This window comes from Ceratotherium simum, chromosome 3 (assembly GCF_057802395.1).
Source record: "Ceratotherium simum simum isolate JZ-2026a chromosome 3, ASM5780239v1, whole genome shotgun sequence".
NCBI lineage: Eukaryota > Metazoa > Chordata > Mammalia > Perissodactyla > Rhinocerotidae > Ceratotherium > Ceratotherium simum.
Window position 1 is genome coordinate 34,834,653 of NC_141902.1, and position 17,700 is coordinate 34,852,352.

General features: G+C 43.6%; 1 protein-coding gene across 1 annotated transcript in view; it reads right to left on the reverse strand.

Moving 5' to 3' along the window:
* Positions 1-1,811, reverse strand: part of MEIS2 (Meis homeobox 2) — a 203,210-nt gene extending 201,399 nt beyond the window's left edge. The window contains exon 1 of the mRNA XM_014780555.2: positions 1,127-1,811. The gene's annotated coding sequence lies outside the window, so the exon portion shown is untranslated. The remainder of the gene's footprint in view (positions 1-1,126) is intronic.
* Positions 1,812-17,700: the final 15,889 nt, after the last annotated feature.

Here is a 17,700-nt window from a genome sequence, read left to right on the forward strand (position 1 = left end):
TGGGTCCTCCTTTCCCCCTTTCTCTTCTCTTGCCCTCAGTTGGAAAAAAAAAAAAAAAAGAAAAAAAGAAAAGAAAAAGAAGAAGAAAAAGAAGAAAAAAAAATTGTCAAGCCCCCGAACTGAAGGTTACGAGCGGCCCGTCAGCAGCCCACATGTAACCGAACTGTCGTGTTTCATGGCTTTTTGCCACTCCAGCTGTCAATCAAAGCCCGGAATGTCAAGGTAGTGAATGAATGATGGTTGATGATGATGAAGAGGAGGAATCTTTCAGACCGGTTTTTTTTTCTTCCAGTAAAACTCCACGAGGGGTTTCTGCTTCTTGAATTTTTTCCTCCCCCCTCCCCCCCTCCTTTAGTTTTGCCCCCGCGGTATCTATAATATGATCCTCTCTCTTTAAAGTATCGTTCAAAGAAAGCAGGGGGGGAAAATCAAGAAAAAAAATGAATAGTTTGCAAAAATTGGACTTCCTCCCCCCCTCTCCTGGTAGGTATTTTGTCTCTCCCTCTCTCTCTTGCTCGCTCGCTTGCTCTCACTCGCGCTCGCTCTCTCGCTCGCTCTCTCGCGCTCTCTTTCTCTCTCTGGGAGATGAGTGAGTGTCAGTAGGTGTTGGCAGGTTGGCTGCTGCCTGGCTTATAGAAGAGCCTCAGTTTGGCGGCGCGGGTCGGCGGCGGGAGAACGAAATGACGGAACCCGGAAGTCGTGGTGGCCATAGCCCGTCGTACGGCGGAGACACATCCCGGGAGTGGGGAGCGGGAGCGAGGAGGAGCGCGCCGCGCCGAGCCTCTGATATGCAGCGAGTGCGATCGGACGGCCCGGGCTGGGGGGGCGGGGGGGGCGGGGGGCGGGGGGGGGAGGGGAGGCAGGAGCCCAGCAGACCCGAACAAATCAGAGAGCCTGCTCCTCCTCGGGTACGGCTGGGGGCGGTGGAGGAAGGGGAGGAGGGAGGAAGAGGAGTGTGTGTGTGTATGTGTGTGTGTGTGCGCGCGCGCGCGCGCGAGCGAGGAAAGAGGGAGAGAGAGAGAATGAAGAGGACAGGGAGAGCGCAGAGAGGAAAACTGCAGAAAACCACAGGGAAAGTACGGTACAGCCTCAGATCTTTTAATTTTTTAAAAAAAATAAAACTTACTTCTAGTTCATTTTCCCATCACTCCGGGCTCATGCCTAATGGGGTCGTGTCGGGGACGTTTGTCATGGCGCTCTCGCTTTTGTTCCTTTTAACTCCGCGGGCCCCACTCCTCTGCCAGCCGATTACCGCGCACGAAGGCTTTCCGCTAACATCCAGGGGCAGCAGGCGCTGCAGACGGTACCACCGCCGGGCTAGAGTTTTTTTTTAAGTGGTACTTTCTTCCCTGTACAGATCCAGGACCCTTGATGTCAACATTCATTTTTTCCAGGACAAGAAGAGACCAGCTTAACTCAGAGAGCACTCCCTCCAAGCCGTGCGGACAAGGGCCACCCTGGAGAGTCTTTGGGACCGCGGCGGAATAGGGAGGGAGGAAGTGAGGAGGCAGTCGTTTGGGTGTTTGATGTTGTCTAGTGTCGCCAGGGGTATGTGTGTGTGTGTGTGTGTGTGTGTGTATGTGTATGCGCGCGCGCGCGACTGGTGTGCGCCTCCGAAGTGGATCTCACTTGGAGCTGGGAAGCACGGGAGGGAAAGACAGGGAGAGAGAGAGAGGGAGAGGGAAGATGCCAGGCGAGGAGGGTCGGCCCGCACTCCCTGCCCAGCTTTGTTGTGGTCGCCGGGAGCGCAGAGGCCGGGGCATGGTTATGCCGCCTAATTGCTGTGTTAATTATACCGGGCAATTTCGCGGGATCGAGAAGATGGGTCCGACTCCGAGTGAACTTTTCCGAAAAGGAGGAGAGGGGGGGGAAGCAAGGCAACTATCTCACACCGTTTGCGTAGAAAGTAGTTCTGGCCGGTATCTCGCCCAATCCCTGGCCGGAGCTGTACCCAGCCTCACCTCGGCGCCGCGGGTTTCCAGGCGGCCGCGCGTCAATCACTAGGAGCCCGGAGCTGGGGGCGGAGCTATGGTCACCCAGCGCGCGCAGTGCCGCAGCCCCCGCCGCCCCCCGGCTCCCGGCAGCCCGGCCCCGCGCTCCGAGCGCACCCTATCCCCAACTCTTCGCTTTCTCCCTCGCTCATGGTCCCCGACCCAGAGAATCGAAAACAGTATGTTCCCCAACAGCCGCCTCCCTCTCCAACTTTGAACCCATTCTGGCGAGTAGAAAGTAGCGTTATCTTCCGCACGCGTCTTTGACTCGACTTCCCGGCGGCTCGGGGCGGGGGCCGGTGGTGGTGGGGGGCACAGGGAGAATAAAGTATCGTGTGTGTGTGTGTGTATATGTGTGTGTGTGTTGTGTGTGTGAGAGAGAGAGAGAGGGAGATAGAATGAGAGAAGGACTGTTGGGCTTTTATTTATTTTTTTTTTTTGGCCTCCTTTCGTCTTCTCTGCTTCACTGTAAGCTTTCGGGCAACACTCATCTGGGCTTAGATCGCAGCCTGCAGAGACTCCAAGCGGAGTCGGAGAAATTTGGCCTCGTTTTAATGGGGCTGGGGAATGAGCTCCGGAGGTCAATAAAGCCCTCCAAAAATGATGAATGATTGAGCACCTGTGATGATGATAGTGATTACCAGAGCAATTAAACAGTTTGATTAAATGAGCCATCATAACAATGATGTCTGCGGGAAATCGGCCCTCACATATAAAGAAAGATAGTGCGGAGGGGCTGGCAGAGGCGAGGGTAGCGCGACGCTAGGGAGCGGGGCTGCGGACTGCGAGGTATTCGCCCGGGTGGCCGGAGCAGGGACGGCTGGGCGCGCGGAGCTTCGGGGAGGAGAGTCTAGCCCAGATTTTCAGCCACTCTTATGTGGGGCTTCAAGCCTGCAAGATCCGACGGAGATGAAACCTGCAGGCTTGGGGGAGGGTCCTTCCCCCTGCACCTCCTCATTTTTTTCCTAGAAGAACTCCAAGATTAAAAGCATCCTTCTTATTTGTTGCTGAATTGCTCCTCGACGTATAAGAAAAGGTGAGTAAAAAAGAAAAGAAGACGCAAAAGAAAAGAAAAAGTTGGCTCCCAGAATTTTATTTCAAGCAGCAGTTGCGCGAATTCAGTTTAACCGGGGCGGGAAGGACGGGAGAGAAAAAAAACCAATCTAGCCTCGTAGCGGAGCGTTTTCGACTTTGCAGAGGTCTTAATATTGGTGAATCCAAGTTCCCTGAGCAGCGCGGCTAGCGAAGTTTACACTCAGTGTTTACTCTTCTAGTTGTTCTTATTTTCAATATTGCGTATTTATTGTCGTCAATAGGATTATTGTTGTTTTAAATTGTTCCGTATATTAAGCTCCAATTATTTTTCTTTTTAAAAAGAAACTCAATTTCCTTGATAAACGCTCCTTTTGTAAAGATCAACTTCGAACCAAACCTCTACATCGTAGAGTTTAAACATTCAATGTTTCTATGTTTGCTTCTTTTACCACCGCTTTTTTTTATAGTGATACTGCGAAGTGAGCTAGCATCCTTACAGCCTTTATTTAGAAAAATTGCACTAGAAATAAAAAAAAAAAATGTTTCTTCCATGGCAGTGCATCTGAGTAAAAACAATGCAGACCTACTGATGATTTCTATATTTTCAAACAGTTGTTAAGTTATAATGCGTTGATTATTCCGTGATAATCTTGGTTTTTACAAAAGAAAAAAAAATTAAACTCTATTTTCATCCTTTGGGCGATGCAGAATGCATTTTATCCTGAACTTTCTTGCTTGCATTCTCTGTCTAATATTCCGTAACTTCTTTTGCATTTTATTGAATACATTAAAACAAACAACAGGGACAATCTGGTTAGCTATAGGAGATAGAGAAAAATAGAACATTTTAAGATACTGTCAAAGAAAAAACCCAATCTTCTTTAACTCCAAAGAATTTAGTTAAGAAGTGTGAGAGTGTTAAAAGTGAAGCCTACTGGAGGAAAATCTGTGTCATTTAAAAACTCACCAATTGCCTAAAGGGAGAATCCCGAATTTCATGCGACTAAAGAGATTTCACTTACCTAGTTGTATGTCATTTATGAAACTGTTAGTTTAAAATAGCGTTGCAGAGCAGTGGATTACACATGAGATCAAGTTGGAGGTGATTCAGAGTGCCGGTTCTTGATCAATCTGAGGAATTCAAAGGACTATTACTTTTAATCACCAACTTGCTGATGTTTTATTAATTAATAGAGCTGAAAAACACTTAAGAACTTCCTGGTCTCCCCCCACCCCCAGTTTTGCAATCCGATAGAAGCGATTCCAAAGCAGTGGGGGTACGCACACTGTCTGATTTCTAGCCTGATAGTACGTTGTTGATGTTCCATTCTCAGCCTCCGAACCCCCACCCAGGCTGCGAGGCTCATCTGTTCTCCCACATTTGGGGTGAATGAAAAGTAGGTGGGGCAGGCCCGGGAGTCAGGCGCGAGATGGGGGTCGAATGAGGCGGCACACACCTCCGTCAACAGTCAACTCCTTTTGCCCAGGCTGGAAATGGTTTTAACAGGCGGTAAAATTTCATCTTGCGGTGTCAAATTGGGGTCATTTTGGGGTTAGAGTTCTCAGTGTCCGAGAGGAGCTGTCCAGCTGCGTGGGGACTCATTAACTGCAAAAGATCTGTTTCAGTAAAAACAATTCAAAGACAATCAGGAGGCTAAAGACCCTCTACAAATCGCATTTTACAAGTGCCCCAGAACAAATATGGATGCTGAAACCTATTTCTTCAGAATCCCAAATCGGCTACTTAGCTCTGGAGTGGGGGTGGGGGCACTGCATAAAAAAAGAGGTGAAAGGGAGGGGACCTGATCCGGTGGGGGTGAAAGGGGGGGGGAACGGGCCTCTCAAATTTAAGAGTCTGTTTTTAATCACCTCTTTCTTATTGAAGCATCCCCAAGACTTCTGAGAACTGCTTCTTTTCTATTTTTCCTTTTCTTTTTTGTCTCAATGTGGAATGCTATTATAGGTAACATTTAAGATTTAAAAAGAATAATTGAGTCCCTCTATAATTACTTAATTTAAAGGGCATTGGCTTTATGGAGAGTATTTAATTTGAAATGAGCATTTATGAACTCAGAGTCTATTTTAGGTGAATTTGCCCGCCTTCTTTAAGGAGCCTGTGTGTCTGTTTCTTCTAACCTTTTTTTTTTTTTTTTCCTAGAAAGTTATAGGTCCTCATCACAGATAATTCCAAATTCCTCAGAACGGTGAGGTCTGGAGTGTTAATCTGTGTATTAAAATCGCTGGGTTTAAATCCTTTTTTTCTTCTTACAACAGTTAGAACAATTGACACCTTGTTAGAAAGCAAATGAATCCAACCTTAATCTTATTTGTAACTTTAGTTAACGTTTTGAATTGGAGTATTTTGGATTGAGCAGATTTTTTTTCTATGTAAGGTTAATTTTTATTTGTGGAGGTTCTGCTTGGTGGTTGGGAAGAAAGATATTAATTATTATTACTTTGATTTAAAAAAATTCCTTCAGGTAAAAGAAAAGTGCAATTTTAAAATGAGAAGCTAAATGTGTGAGATGCCAGGGTTTTAGAATAAAACCAAATGAATACTTTAAAGTATTATTTGAAAGAAGTTTTCTTTCTTGCATTACTGACCTGAGCAAGTAAAAAAGATCAAAATGTTTTATTCTTTCTCTCTTTCTCTTTGGACTCCACCTCTGTCGCTGGTCTTCTCTCTCCATCCGCTTCACTGTATTTTGGGTTCTGAATGCAACAGTGAATTTTTATGGTCTAGCTCTTTTCTCCAAGCTTCCCAGAACATTTATAAATTGTTACTAAAAGCGTTTGCGGCCTTGCAGAAACAGCCCCGAGTCCAGCATCACTGGGACAAAGGCAGAGGGACCCTCTTCTGCTCCAGACCTGCTGGCTGACAGTTGGAATTTTTGATATATATTTTATTTGGCATTTCCAATAACGCGTTTGCCTCTGCCTCCCACCCCCTTGCAGCCATCTATTACTCTAAAAACATCTCTTCTCTGTAAACCTCAGCTCATCCTTGTGAGCTGTTCTTGAGCTTCCCAGCAGTGGAACTAGCAGCTCTGCAAGTTGGACTAGGAAGAGTTTCACTCGCTTTCATACCTGTTAACTTTGCTCACTCTCTTCCTAGTTGGGATCAAGAGAGGAAGAGGGCTTTTTTTGTGTGGTTGGTTTTTGCTTTTTGGTCCTTTCCCCACTTAAAAGCTTTCTACCATGTATTTTTCTCCCCCCCCCAATTAATATCAATAAAGCACCCCATAATTTATCTTTTTAAATAAGATGGGGTGGAATCATTGTACTTTCTTTCCTTTTCCTCTCTCTTATTTCTGTTTTCTCCCAATTTTAGCTGCTTCACCATCTCGTAGAGGGAAAGTATTTCAATAAATAGCCCTCTAGCGCTATCTGGCGGGTCTCCAAATGCGACGTGCGCTCGCTCTCACTGTCTCTGGCTCCTTCCCGCGCTCTCTTCCTTCCTCCCTTCCTTCCTCTCTTACTTCCTCTCTCCTTCTCTTTCTCTAGTCTCTTGCACTCTCTTGAGCCTATCCCCCATTTCTCTCTTCCTGCTGCCCCTTGTCAGCTCCCATCCTAACTTCCAGCGGAGACGGCTTGGAACGACCCGGTCATACGTTGATACCCACGGAAGTAGGTGATGCTCCGGCCACGGAGCTCCACTAGGCTTCTTACCTACACCCAACTTGGGTCACTCACATCTTTTTCCTTTTATTAGCATTTTAGTGTTGTTTCACATGTTGCGTAAGTCTCAGCATCTCACCTGGCGGTGATTTGGAGGGGCTTATAACTGCATTTGTGAAGTTTGGAGGAAAGAAATCAGAAACTGGAATCCCAGCTCGTGGAGCCCAGCTAAGTTTTAGGTCAGGAGGCCGAGTCTCAGTGCGAGTTTGAGGAAGGGTCGGGGCCTCACAGGGGTGGGAGTAGCATCGCACGGCGGCCGGCCTCCGGGAGAGCGCTGGAGTAGGGGCGCGAGCCAGCCCCCCACCATCCCCCGCCTCCCGCCCGCCGGATCCGTACATCACAATAGACTGCTCGAGTTTGTATCCTAGGCCTGTCCAGGATTTTTTTTTTTTTTTAATGAACTAGCTTTATCCTCCCTCCCCCACAACCACTACCACACCAAATTTGGAGAGGAGTGGGAAAGAAAAGTGGGAGTAGGAAAGCTCACTGGAAACCCCACAGGGCAAAGAGGAGAAAGCCAGCATCAGAGACTGCGGGACGCACGCTGGAGGATGCAGTAGGCACCCACATCCTCCCTCCTTTCTCGCAGAGATTTGTCTGCTTTCTTATTTGTGACTTTCCCCACCTCTTTGAAACAGTAGCCTGTAAACCCTCAGCGATGTGTGGGGAGCGGTCAGAGGGGATAGGGGCGGAAGGAGAGATTCAACTCCGACTTGGTGCTTTAGATAGTCTCTTAAAATTCTTATTCTCTCTCTCTCTCTTTCTCACACACACACACCCCACTCTGAGCCTTAGAGAAATCTCCAATCCTCCCGTTGAGCGAATCTCTTCCATCCAGTCCTTGAAACACAGGAAAGGATACGGGGCCTGGGGGAGGGCTAGACTCACTCAACTTTATGATTGCATTTTCTAAAATTTACTTTTGACCTTGCAAAGTACAAGTGAGGACCATATCCCCAATACAGACCCAGTCACTGGCTACTTGAAGTGAGAGGACCTCAGCCTGCGGTGCCGGTGGTCACCAGACAAAGACCTCTTCCTAATTCTGAAATCCTGCCCCCTCCTCATAATCTCAAAAGTAGACTAGAAAGGAGGGGGAAGGATGACACAATCATAGGTTCTATTCCTCAAGAATCCCCGCCCCCCCCTAATGCTGAAGGAAGAAAGCACAGTTCGGGTGTAATTAATTGAAGACTGTTATTAGGTCATCACTAGCCAAGGTGCAAATAATTGCAGTCCATTTTTACTTAAAATTGACCAGCCTCAGAGTGATAGATCGATTCGGAGTATAAAAATGATGTATCAAAACATCAATGTCGATTATTTGAAATATTGTAGTCGAATTTTTTTATTGCTTCATCGGTTAAGTGTCTGAAAGTGCAGTGTTCAAACATATATTTATGTTGTCAATACTGTCAGAACTGTCAGTTTTATTATACTGGATTTGTACTACATTTTGAATTTACTCATTTACATAAAATGCCCACCCTAGGATTCCCCCACCCCCACCCCATCTCTCTCTTTCCTCCCATCTCTGGAAAATCCGTGTCAGTTTCTTCAAAGGATTCAGCAATCTTTGCCCAAGCTGAAGTGTGCATTGCCTCTTTTACTCAATTTTCCACATCTGATTACATGTCTTTTTCACCATTTCTAACTTTCAAAGGGAGCCTTCCTCCTTTCTTCCCAACTCTGCCTACTCCAGCCTTTTCTCTGAAGTAGTATTGTAGCACTTGGAAAGCTTCAGGTTTAAACATCCACATCTCAGCTCCCAATAAACCATTTAGGTAGAAAAACGGAAAAACCGGACTTCACTGTACCTCCTTGGCTGCACTGGCATAAACCAGCCTGCGCCGGGCAGACGTTCTCACACGTGTGAGAGTCCATCATCAAATTACCTGGAAGATTGAAATCTTCCAAGGAAAATGAAATTTGAAATATAAATACTTTTCCTTTCTTTTTACTTAAAAGCTGTGATAGAAGAAGAAATAATACATATAAATGATCAGCACGGTTTACCTTTAAAAGCTTTTGAACTCAATCGAAAGACACAAGTTGGAAGCAGAACTGACAGTTTTAATTCCACCCATTTTCACCTGGCACGTCAGATCAGAGGCAATCATTTATTTTATGGGAGGTGGATGGGAAAGTCGGATAGAAAGCTTGAATCCACTGCAGTCTGTATCCTAAATATCACAGAGAAATTAAAGACACTCATTGAAACGCAAACATTCCATCGCTCCACATTTTCAGACTAATTGAAATTTATAAATTCACGTTCTGCCTAATTTTATGCTTTTTATTTTTTTTCTAGGATTCTCTCCAAGACTGATAGGAGAGACAGGGCCACTTCTGGACTAGCTGTAAAGATGTGTTTTCATTACCGTAACACTGAAGCATCTTTTATAAACTTTTTAAGATATTTAAATAAGTGTATTTGGACATTAAGAGAAGCTACACATACAAAGATAGCTTGGCTTTACGCCGTCAATCCCAGCATTAAAAGAAAGAAAAAGTCCAGAATTCATCTGAGAAGCTTTTCCATACCCAGCTTCGTCTAAAAAAAAAAAAAAAAAGCAAAGCAAAAGAAAGTTTCCTGCATGCGTCTGTATGTCTTGGTGTGCAGATTTATAAACATCTCCCAGTCCGTGTTTGTGTATTACCTCCCTCCTGCCACACACTCGAAGGCAGAGGCATCGAGGGATCGCCCCCAGAGAGCTGTGTTTATTTAGGTTTTTTTTTTAATCTCTCCGCCGTGTATGACAAGTGTTACTTCAAGAAATTCATCAGCCTTCTACAGATACTTCCAGTTTTGCTGTAATGATCTGCAGAAGAGAACTGCCATCACTTTCTCACATCTCAAGGTGTTGCAGGAACTCAGAGAAAGGGGAGAGTGGCTGAAAGGCTTAATTACAGTGGGGGAGGGAGGGACCCGAGGCGCGGACCGAGATGGGGGAGTGAGCAAGGTCCTTTACCTGTCCTGTACCTGGAGAAACTCCGAATCCTCTCGGTGAATATTTGGGAAAGGTATGGTTGCCTTTTTGTTCTTTTTAATGCCTTTGGGGAGAAGTGACACCCTTATGTAACAATTAGCTCAGACAATAAAAATAATTGGAAAATCAGTTGGAATTTCTGAGTTTTTAATTATGTTTAATTTTGTGCTAAGCCGTAAAATTACGAATGCCCCTCAATTAAACACCCTCCTCTTGTAAAGCGTTTAACAACAATTATTCCTTAATCAGTCTGAATGTGAGTCACAAATGATGCTTTTCCACATCAAAGAGACGTCCTTCGACGTTACCTTTTAGTCATAAGAGGATTAATTCCTATAATTAGAGGGATAAATACGTGCATAAATACATCTCTCACTCTCTCCTTTAAAAAAAAACAAAACCCTTTCGCTGTGTGTGAGACGTGGCCGGCTCTGGTAGGGTAAGGGCTTTTAATTGTCCTCCTTTGCCTCAAGTTCCTTAGCTGGTGGGCGAATGCAACCGAGGAGACCCGGGCGCGAAGCACAGACCCCCAGAGGGACACACGCGCACACACATAGACAGAAACGCACACACGGGTCAGGCAGGAGGTACAAAGCTCGGGGTCCCAAGACCCTCGCCAATTCCAGTGTGATCCTCCCAAGACAACAACCCATTCTCCACCCTTGCCCCTGCCCCGCACGGCGAGAGTTCTCTTCCTGTCGGCCCACTTGTCCCGAGGAGCGGGGTCCCTGCCCTAAGCTGAATCTCCAGGTTGACTCGCCAGGCTACAAATAAAAATTGAGCATGACCTTTTAAAACTCCTGTGTGAATATCTCATTTACCTAATGACTTTGTGTCACCTAGGAAGAAGGTCAATTTCCTCTTAACCTTTCCCCCGCTGCTGCAGTAAGCATTCTTCCCTAATCAATGGTGGCTGGAATAATCAATTCCCATTTTATGATCGCTGACAAACTCAGTCTCTGGGCGGGGTGTGAGCGCGGCGGGGCTCGCTCGGGCCGGGACAGAGGTCTCTCTGGGTACGCCCAGCTCCACCCGGCGCCAGGGGAAGCTGCTCTCTCTTCCCGTCGAGTTCAGAGACCTTGGCAAACTTCCCTCCCCCAACCGCCGGCCTGACTTCTGAGTTGTCACTAATCCGAACCTGATATTCACCAGAGCTCCTTCGGTCACCAACAACGCTCCCCGCTGCTGCTGGGCCTCCCACCCGCCCCTCCTCGGCGTGTTTTCATTTCAAAGTCTGCAGGCAGGGATTGCCCCGACCCAAGGAGTGTGTGTCTGTGCGCGCGCGCGCGCGCGTGTGTTTTAGTTTCATTTACATTTTAAAAATTATTTTTGCCTTCTTCAGCGTGGAGCTCTCAGCTCTTTCACTCTCTCAGCCCTGCTAACTTTGCATAAACAAAGCAACAACAGAAGCTCAGAGTGGGTGGATTCGTGTGGAAATGAAGTCAACTGGCAGAGTTCTCCTTTCTCCCTTCCTATCTCCTTTCCTTTCTCCCCTCCCTCTCTCATTTTTTCCTTCCTCTTCTCTTACCTTCCTCCTCCTTCCCACCCTCCACAATAACCAGTTATCTTAAAAGGTAGGTTTATTAGATGCCGATCTACCCCTATTTTTGGTTCTCCAGTCTGGGGAAATTACCAGGAAAATTACTAAGTCAAAGCTAATTTGAATGTGAATTTAGGATAAGTTCACAGTGCTTTATCTTTAGAGGGCCTAAATATCAGCCCCTTCCCCTCCCAGTCTCTCATAAAGTGGAAGTTGACTTTTACAGACACAAGGGCTTGTTTGCAGAGAGGGATCTCTTAGCACTTTTTCACCATCGGCCACTGGATTTTCTATCCTCTCATTCTGCCCCAACCCCATTTCACTCACTACCAAGACATGAAGAAGCTGCTGTTGATTATCAAGCAATTAAAAAACCCACTTAGCTAGGGTTCAATGGCAGGAAAAGCACTTTTCTTGGAAAAGATGTCTTATACCCAGCTTTTTTTGAAATTTCTTATTATTAACCAGCTAGTTAAAACGGAGCCCAGAACTGAACTTTTTCCCCTGAGAGTGTTCTCTCAGGCCATGTTGATGGTCTTTGAAAAGATAATTAAGATGCCCCTTTTCTTAACTCATAGCACCTCATTGCTTGTGGGCAGACATTCTGCTAAAATTGGGAAGTTTGTCAAACAATCGAAACAAAAATGTAACTATTCTACTTTAAAAGGTAGAATAAAAGACAAACCACCTACTCTGGTGTGGAAAACAAACAAAAAAGACATTTGAGTTTAAGGTGAGGCAATCTGGGCCAACACACTCACTGTTTATCCACAACAGTTTCCTCAAGTCCCGTTAGTAACAGAGATGGCCAACCAAGCCACCGCTCCAGCCTGCCTGAAGCTCGAGGTCCCATTCTTGCCTTGGGCCTGAAGGTGCTGGAGTGGTGACCTCTGAGAGGCAGTGAGAGCAGGCCAGGGGCAGGACTCGACGTGGGATGGGGCCAGGCCAACTTCCCCGAATTGTCACTTCCCTTCTTGCTCCGTACCAGGAAGTGCGTTCGCAACTCCAGTTGACTTAGATTCTGGATTTAGACGGGCTCAGAGGGCTGTCCAGCCCTGAGTCACAGTTTATAACAGCCTGGCTTTTGAAGATTTGTTTCATATTCCAAACAACTGAAGTACAGACTTTCTGGGACCACAACCAGTTGGGAGGTCAGGAAGCCCTTGTACGGGAAGAGTTCCCCATTACTAAGAGTCCTGAGTGGGGCTTTTATCTCTCTTTGACAGAGGAGCAGACAGATTGGGGATGGGCCCCTTGACCTCAGATAATTACTATAGTCTTCCCACTTAAGCAAATTTAATTCTCACATGAGGAGTAATTAACAGCCTCTGACTATTCACTCTTTGAGAATTTCCTTTCCTTTTCTTATCTTAAGGGCCCTCACAGGGATGTTGAAGAATATGCTTAATACTAGTTTTTAGTTTCATTTCCTTTAAACATCTTGCATCCTGCTCACTTCTTCCACAGTCTACTGGAACACATTTGGCATAGTCAGGCTGTGTTCTAACTCCAGCACGTGATATAGGAAAATCCAATCATTGGTGTACTCCTTTCTCTACTCCCCACACAATACACTAGATTACTCTTTGGAAAAGGAAAACCCTTTAATTGTGCTTAATTTAGAAAGCATGTCAGAAGAAAGAGTTTTTTTAGTAATAAAAAATGCTATTCTCTCCCTTTGACCAACAACTTTGTCCCTGCTAGTGTTTCTCTCATGGTTATAAATCAAAATTACATGTTCAGGATGTAAACCATAAGTATAGGAACAGGAAGAAAGACCAATAGCTTTTCAAAGGTGACTGAGGTCTCTGCAAGACTCATGTCCTAAATGGAAAGACATCTCTTTCAAGCATTTCTAAGGGAGAGAGTTAAACTACATGACTTCTGAGGCTGTTTCTAACCCCGGAAGGACAGAAAGGGCTCTGAGGCTGTGGAGCAGTCAGGAACCCAGGCTCTGGAGTCTGACAGGAAGGGGCTGAATCCTAGTTCTGTCCTGTGCTAACTGTGTGATCTTAAGTAAGTCACTTGCCCTCTTTGAACCTCAGTAATTTCATGTATAAAATCAGGATAACTGTACTTAATATTACTAGATATCTTGTGGCCCCTCCAGATCCACTCCTCACTTTCTCCATCCTGCTCTGTGGTCCTGGAGGCTGATTTCAGAGTGCTACATTAGCCCTTGCTTCCTGTTGGGTTTGCCCAGAAAGGGTAGAGTGAAGAATATTGATTCCCAGCGTCCCCGTGGGTGGGCTGCATCTCAAGCAACCCTCTTCACAGTGCTTTCGCTCTGGGTTCAGGTAACCATTTCCTTCTCCATTACTTGCCTTGGGACACAGCACTGTCCCTTGTGGATTCCTAACACCCTGCTCACACCTTTTTAATATAGTTCCTTTATGAAGCGCTCCTCAAATTACCCAATTTGACATGCACCATCTGTTTCTGGCTGGACTCTGACTAATACATCTTGCAAACTTATTTCGAGGATTAAAATTAAATGAGATAATGTAGGTAAAACACAAAGCACCGTTCCTTGCATATAGTAAAAGTTTAATAAATAGAACTTTTAGTTATTTTTTTTTTACAATTGTCATCTGCTGCAACCTGCTCATTTTATACATGAGGAACCAGAGGCCCAAAGCAGTTAAGGTATGAATTCGAAGTCTAATTAACTCAAGACAGTAACAACCCTGGGAACAAGTCCCTGGACTAGCAGCTCTCAGTTTATTGCTCTTTCCACAGCAGCTCGTTGAGCAAAACAGATGGGGGAGGAGGGAGATCCTTTTGTCATAGGATCATGAACACAGGATCATAGATGTTGGAAAAAGGGTTAGATGAGCTAAAGGCAGAGGTGCAGGAGATAACAAGCAACTTTCCGTGTAGCGCTGGATTTGTCTCTGCTAAATTATTGCTAAAATAAAGCATCCTGTTGTGGTTTGGAATCCAGTGACTTCACTAAGAATAGAATAGGTATGTTACAGGAGGAGCAATGTATGCTTGACAGGTTAAAAACAAATTTATGAACACATAATTGGAAGTTTTACCAGGAGGCATTGGAATTAATTTTCAAATAAAGGCAGATTTTTGAATTAACAGTGCAGATTAAGTATGAACTTTATAATTCTCCTACTGTGCTATGAGCTCATATAGAGCCAGAACACCAAATTCTGGCCCACAGACATTCTGCAATTTGATAATACTAACAACATGATGGAAATCATTCAATCATTAATTCCTACTTTCATTCAATCATTCAAACAAATATTTATTCAGCTTGTAATATTCTCCAGGAACTCTTATGGGTGCTAACATATAAAGATTAATTCAATATATTCTCTGCTTCAGTGAGTTCACAGAGGAAAATAGAGGTAGGCGTATTAACAGATTTTGATATGAGCAAGGGTAGAAATATGCCCAGGCTGCTATGGGAACCTTGAAGAGGTTGAGTGCGGTGGGGAGCATTGACAGTAGAAGAGGCTTTCCTGGGTCAGAAGTGAGTTTTGTCTTTCTCAGTTCAATTACATCCTAGCCTTCCAGATCTTTCCAAATTATTGATGATATCAGTTTATTAATATTTAACTCTTTCTAATATAAATATTAGTAATAAAACCAAAAAACACATGTAATATTGTATTACACTTTATTGTGGCAGATTGGCTGAAGTATACAAGGAAACAGAAAAATTTAAATAACGCTTCTCTTGGTGACTAGAGTGTATGATAGGAAAAGTGGGGTACCTTTTTTCTGTGTGTGTGTGAGGAAGATCAGCTCTGAGCTAACATCTGGTGCCAATCCTCCTCTTTTCTTTGTTGAGAAAGACTGGCCCTGGGCTAACATCCATGCCCATCTTCCTCTACTTTATATGGGATGCCGCCACAGCATGGCTTGAGAAGCGGTGGTTCTGTGCGCGCCCGGGATCGGAACCTGTGAACCCTTGGGCGCCAAAGCAGAGCACGTGCACTTAACTGCTATACCACGGAGCCGGCCCCAAGAGGGGCACCTTTAAAAGATGATATTTTACACAGACTCCTTGGAAAATGTTACCTTCAAAGAAGATTGCGCTTTAATGTACTTTACCAATTAGGCTTTATTTATATAATGAGCTAGGTCAGGCTTATTTGAGATATAAACACATAATTTGAAAAATGAGTTGGAACCTATGGAGAAGAAACGTAAAAGTAGGGCCATTTATTTTAGAACCCAAGATGCATTCGTATACAATTGGACACACTCATAAATATAACACAACTTAAACGGGTTATTTCTACATACTCATCACAAAATTGGTCATTTGCCTTTCAATTGTAATTAATAAATATGACACCGAGGTACAATGTACTTTACCATGGTAATGCTGCTAAATGCTTGTGTCTCTTGTTTGAAGCCCAAACTGCAGAGTTATACAACCCCGGCTCATTCTCATTCAAGTTGCTCTTATCCATTGACCCTGATCATCCTCACTTGGTTTACTCCTTTTTTGCCTACCTCACATCAAAATCCATCCCCATTCACATTAATTGTGTGTGTGTATGCACATATCTCCATTTTAGCCATCCAAAATTATGACTACCCTTTGAACTTAAAATTACTTTCAATATCTCAAATGTAGAGATTTCATTTTTTACCTACCGTATCCTTATTGTCTACTAAAACAAACTTTTCTGTCTTCATTCTGACCCTCATTGTGACTTCTGGTTTCTTAATCATTTTCTGCCATTCCATTAGTCATATCTTGATTTACTTGATCTTCTACCCAGTTGAAAGCATTAAGAAATGTATCTTTTAAGTTTTTTTCTGCTTTAAAAGTAATATATACTCACTAAAGACAATTTGACAAGGAAGAAAAGTAGATAAAAGAAAAAACTCACCCATAGATAAAGTATTCAAACACAGTTGAGTTCAAAATTTTAGTGTATTACTTTGCATTTTTTCTATGCATAGTTTCTTTTATGTAGTCATAATTATACTTTGCATAAAATTTGCATCCTAGTTAAGCATTCAAATTCTTTATGACCATCAATCTAGATGTCATCAATTAAATTAAGTATCACAATTCACTTTTCCATTCCACTATCATTGGGCACTAATTTATTTTTTCATTTGTATATACAATTCTGTAATGAGTATTTTTGTACACAAAGGTTTTTCAAAATTCAGGATTTTTTCCTTAGAATGGATACCTGGGCATAGATCGAAGGATATGAATGTAATTAAGACAATATCCAAAGCCTCTGTTGCTTTTTGAACTTTTTGTCATGACCTCCTTGACAATCTCAACCTTAATCCTTAATCATTTTGTGTTCCTCTAGCTGAAGAGTCAACTTTTGACTTTTGAGGGGAGAAGTCCTGAGTACATACAACTTTCATTTATGCTTGGAGTTTTAATTGGCCTCCTGAAGACAAGGTTATCTTCTATCCATTTTCTGTGGTGACTCCTTCCTTTGACAATAACTCCTTCTCTCCTCTAACCTCTGGTCTCTTTCTTCCCTTCATTTTTCTTGCCTTTCCTCCTTTTCTCCTTTCTCTACAAACCACTCAGAAGCCCCTACTCTCACCCCTCGCAATCTCAGATGACTTCACTCCCTCCTTCACTGAAACCAAGGATTTCTGGCATGAGCTTTCCCATATTCTCTCTTTTATATCTGTTTTTTCCCGTTCTCTCAGTCATTACATTACCCTGTTTTTAAGAATGATCACTTATTATCTTTTTACTTTTACGTTTAGTAAAATATTTGTTACATACAAAAGTATATATGTAATGTATTTGGCTGTTAACAAAGTATAATAATAAAAGGAACATTTGTGAACTAGCCACCCAACTTAAGAAGGGAAACATTGCATATACTCATGTGTTTCTTCTGTTTCGTCCTTCTGCTTCTTCCCAGGGAACTACCAGCCTGAATTTTTTAAAATAGCTTTTTGTGTATATGTATTCTTGGACTATATATATTTTATATAAACTATATAAATCATATATAGTATAATAACATAGTATTAATATATATTAATATCTTCTTAATCTCTCTCTCTATACCATATATTTGTATTATATGTATATACATTCCTAAGCAATATATTGTTTCATTTTGCATGTTTTTTTAAAAAATACAAATGGTAGGGCCAGCCCCGGTGGCCTAGTGGTTAAGTTCAGTGCGCTCTGCTTTGGCAGCCTGGGTTCGGTTCCCGGCACGGACCTACACCACTTGTCTGTCAGTGGCCATGCTGTGGTGGCTCACATACAAAACAGAGGAAGATTGGCAACAGATGTTAGCTCAGGGTGAATCTTCCTCAGCAAAAAATAAATAAAAATAAAAATGGTATCACATTCAATGTAGTCTTTCTGGTTTCTTTTTTTCATTTGACAGTGCATTTTTAAGATTAACTTTTTTGTATGCATAGCTATAGTTCATTTCTTTTAATTTATGCTTGATATTCCATTGTGTAAATATAACACAATTTATTTATCTCT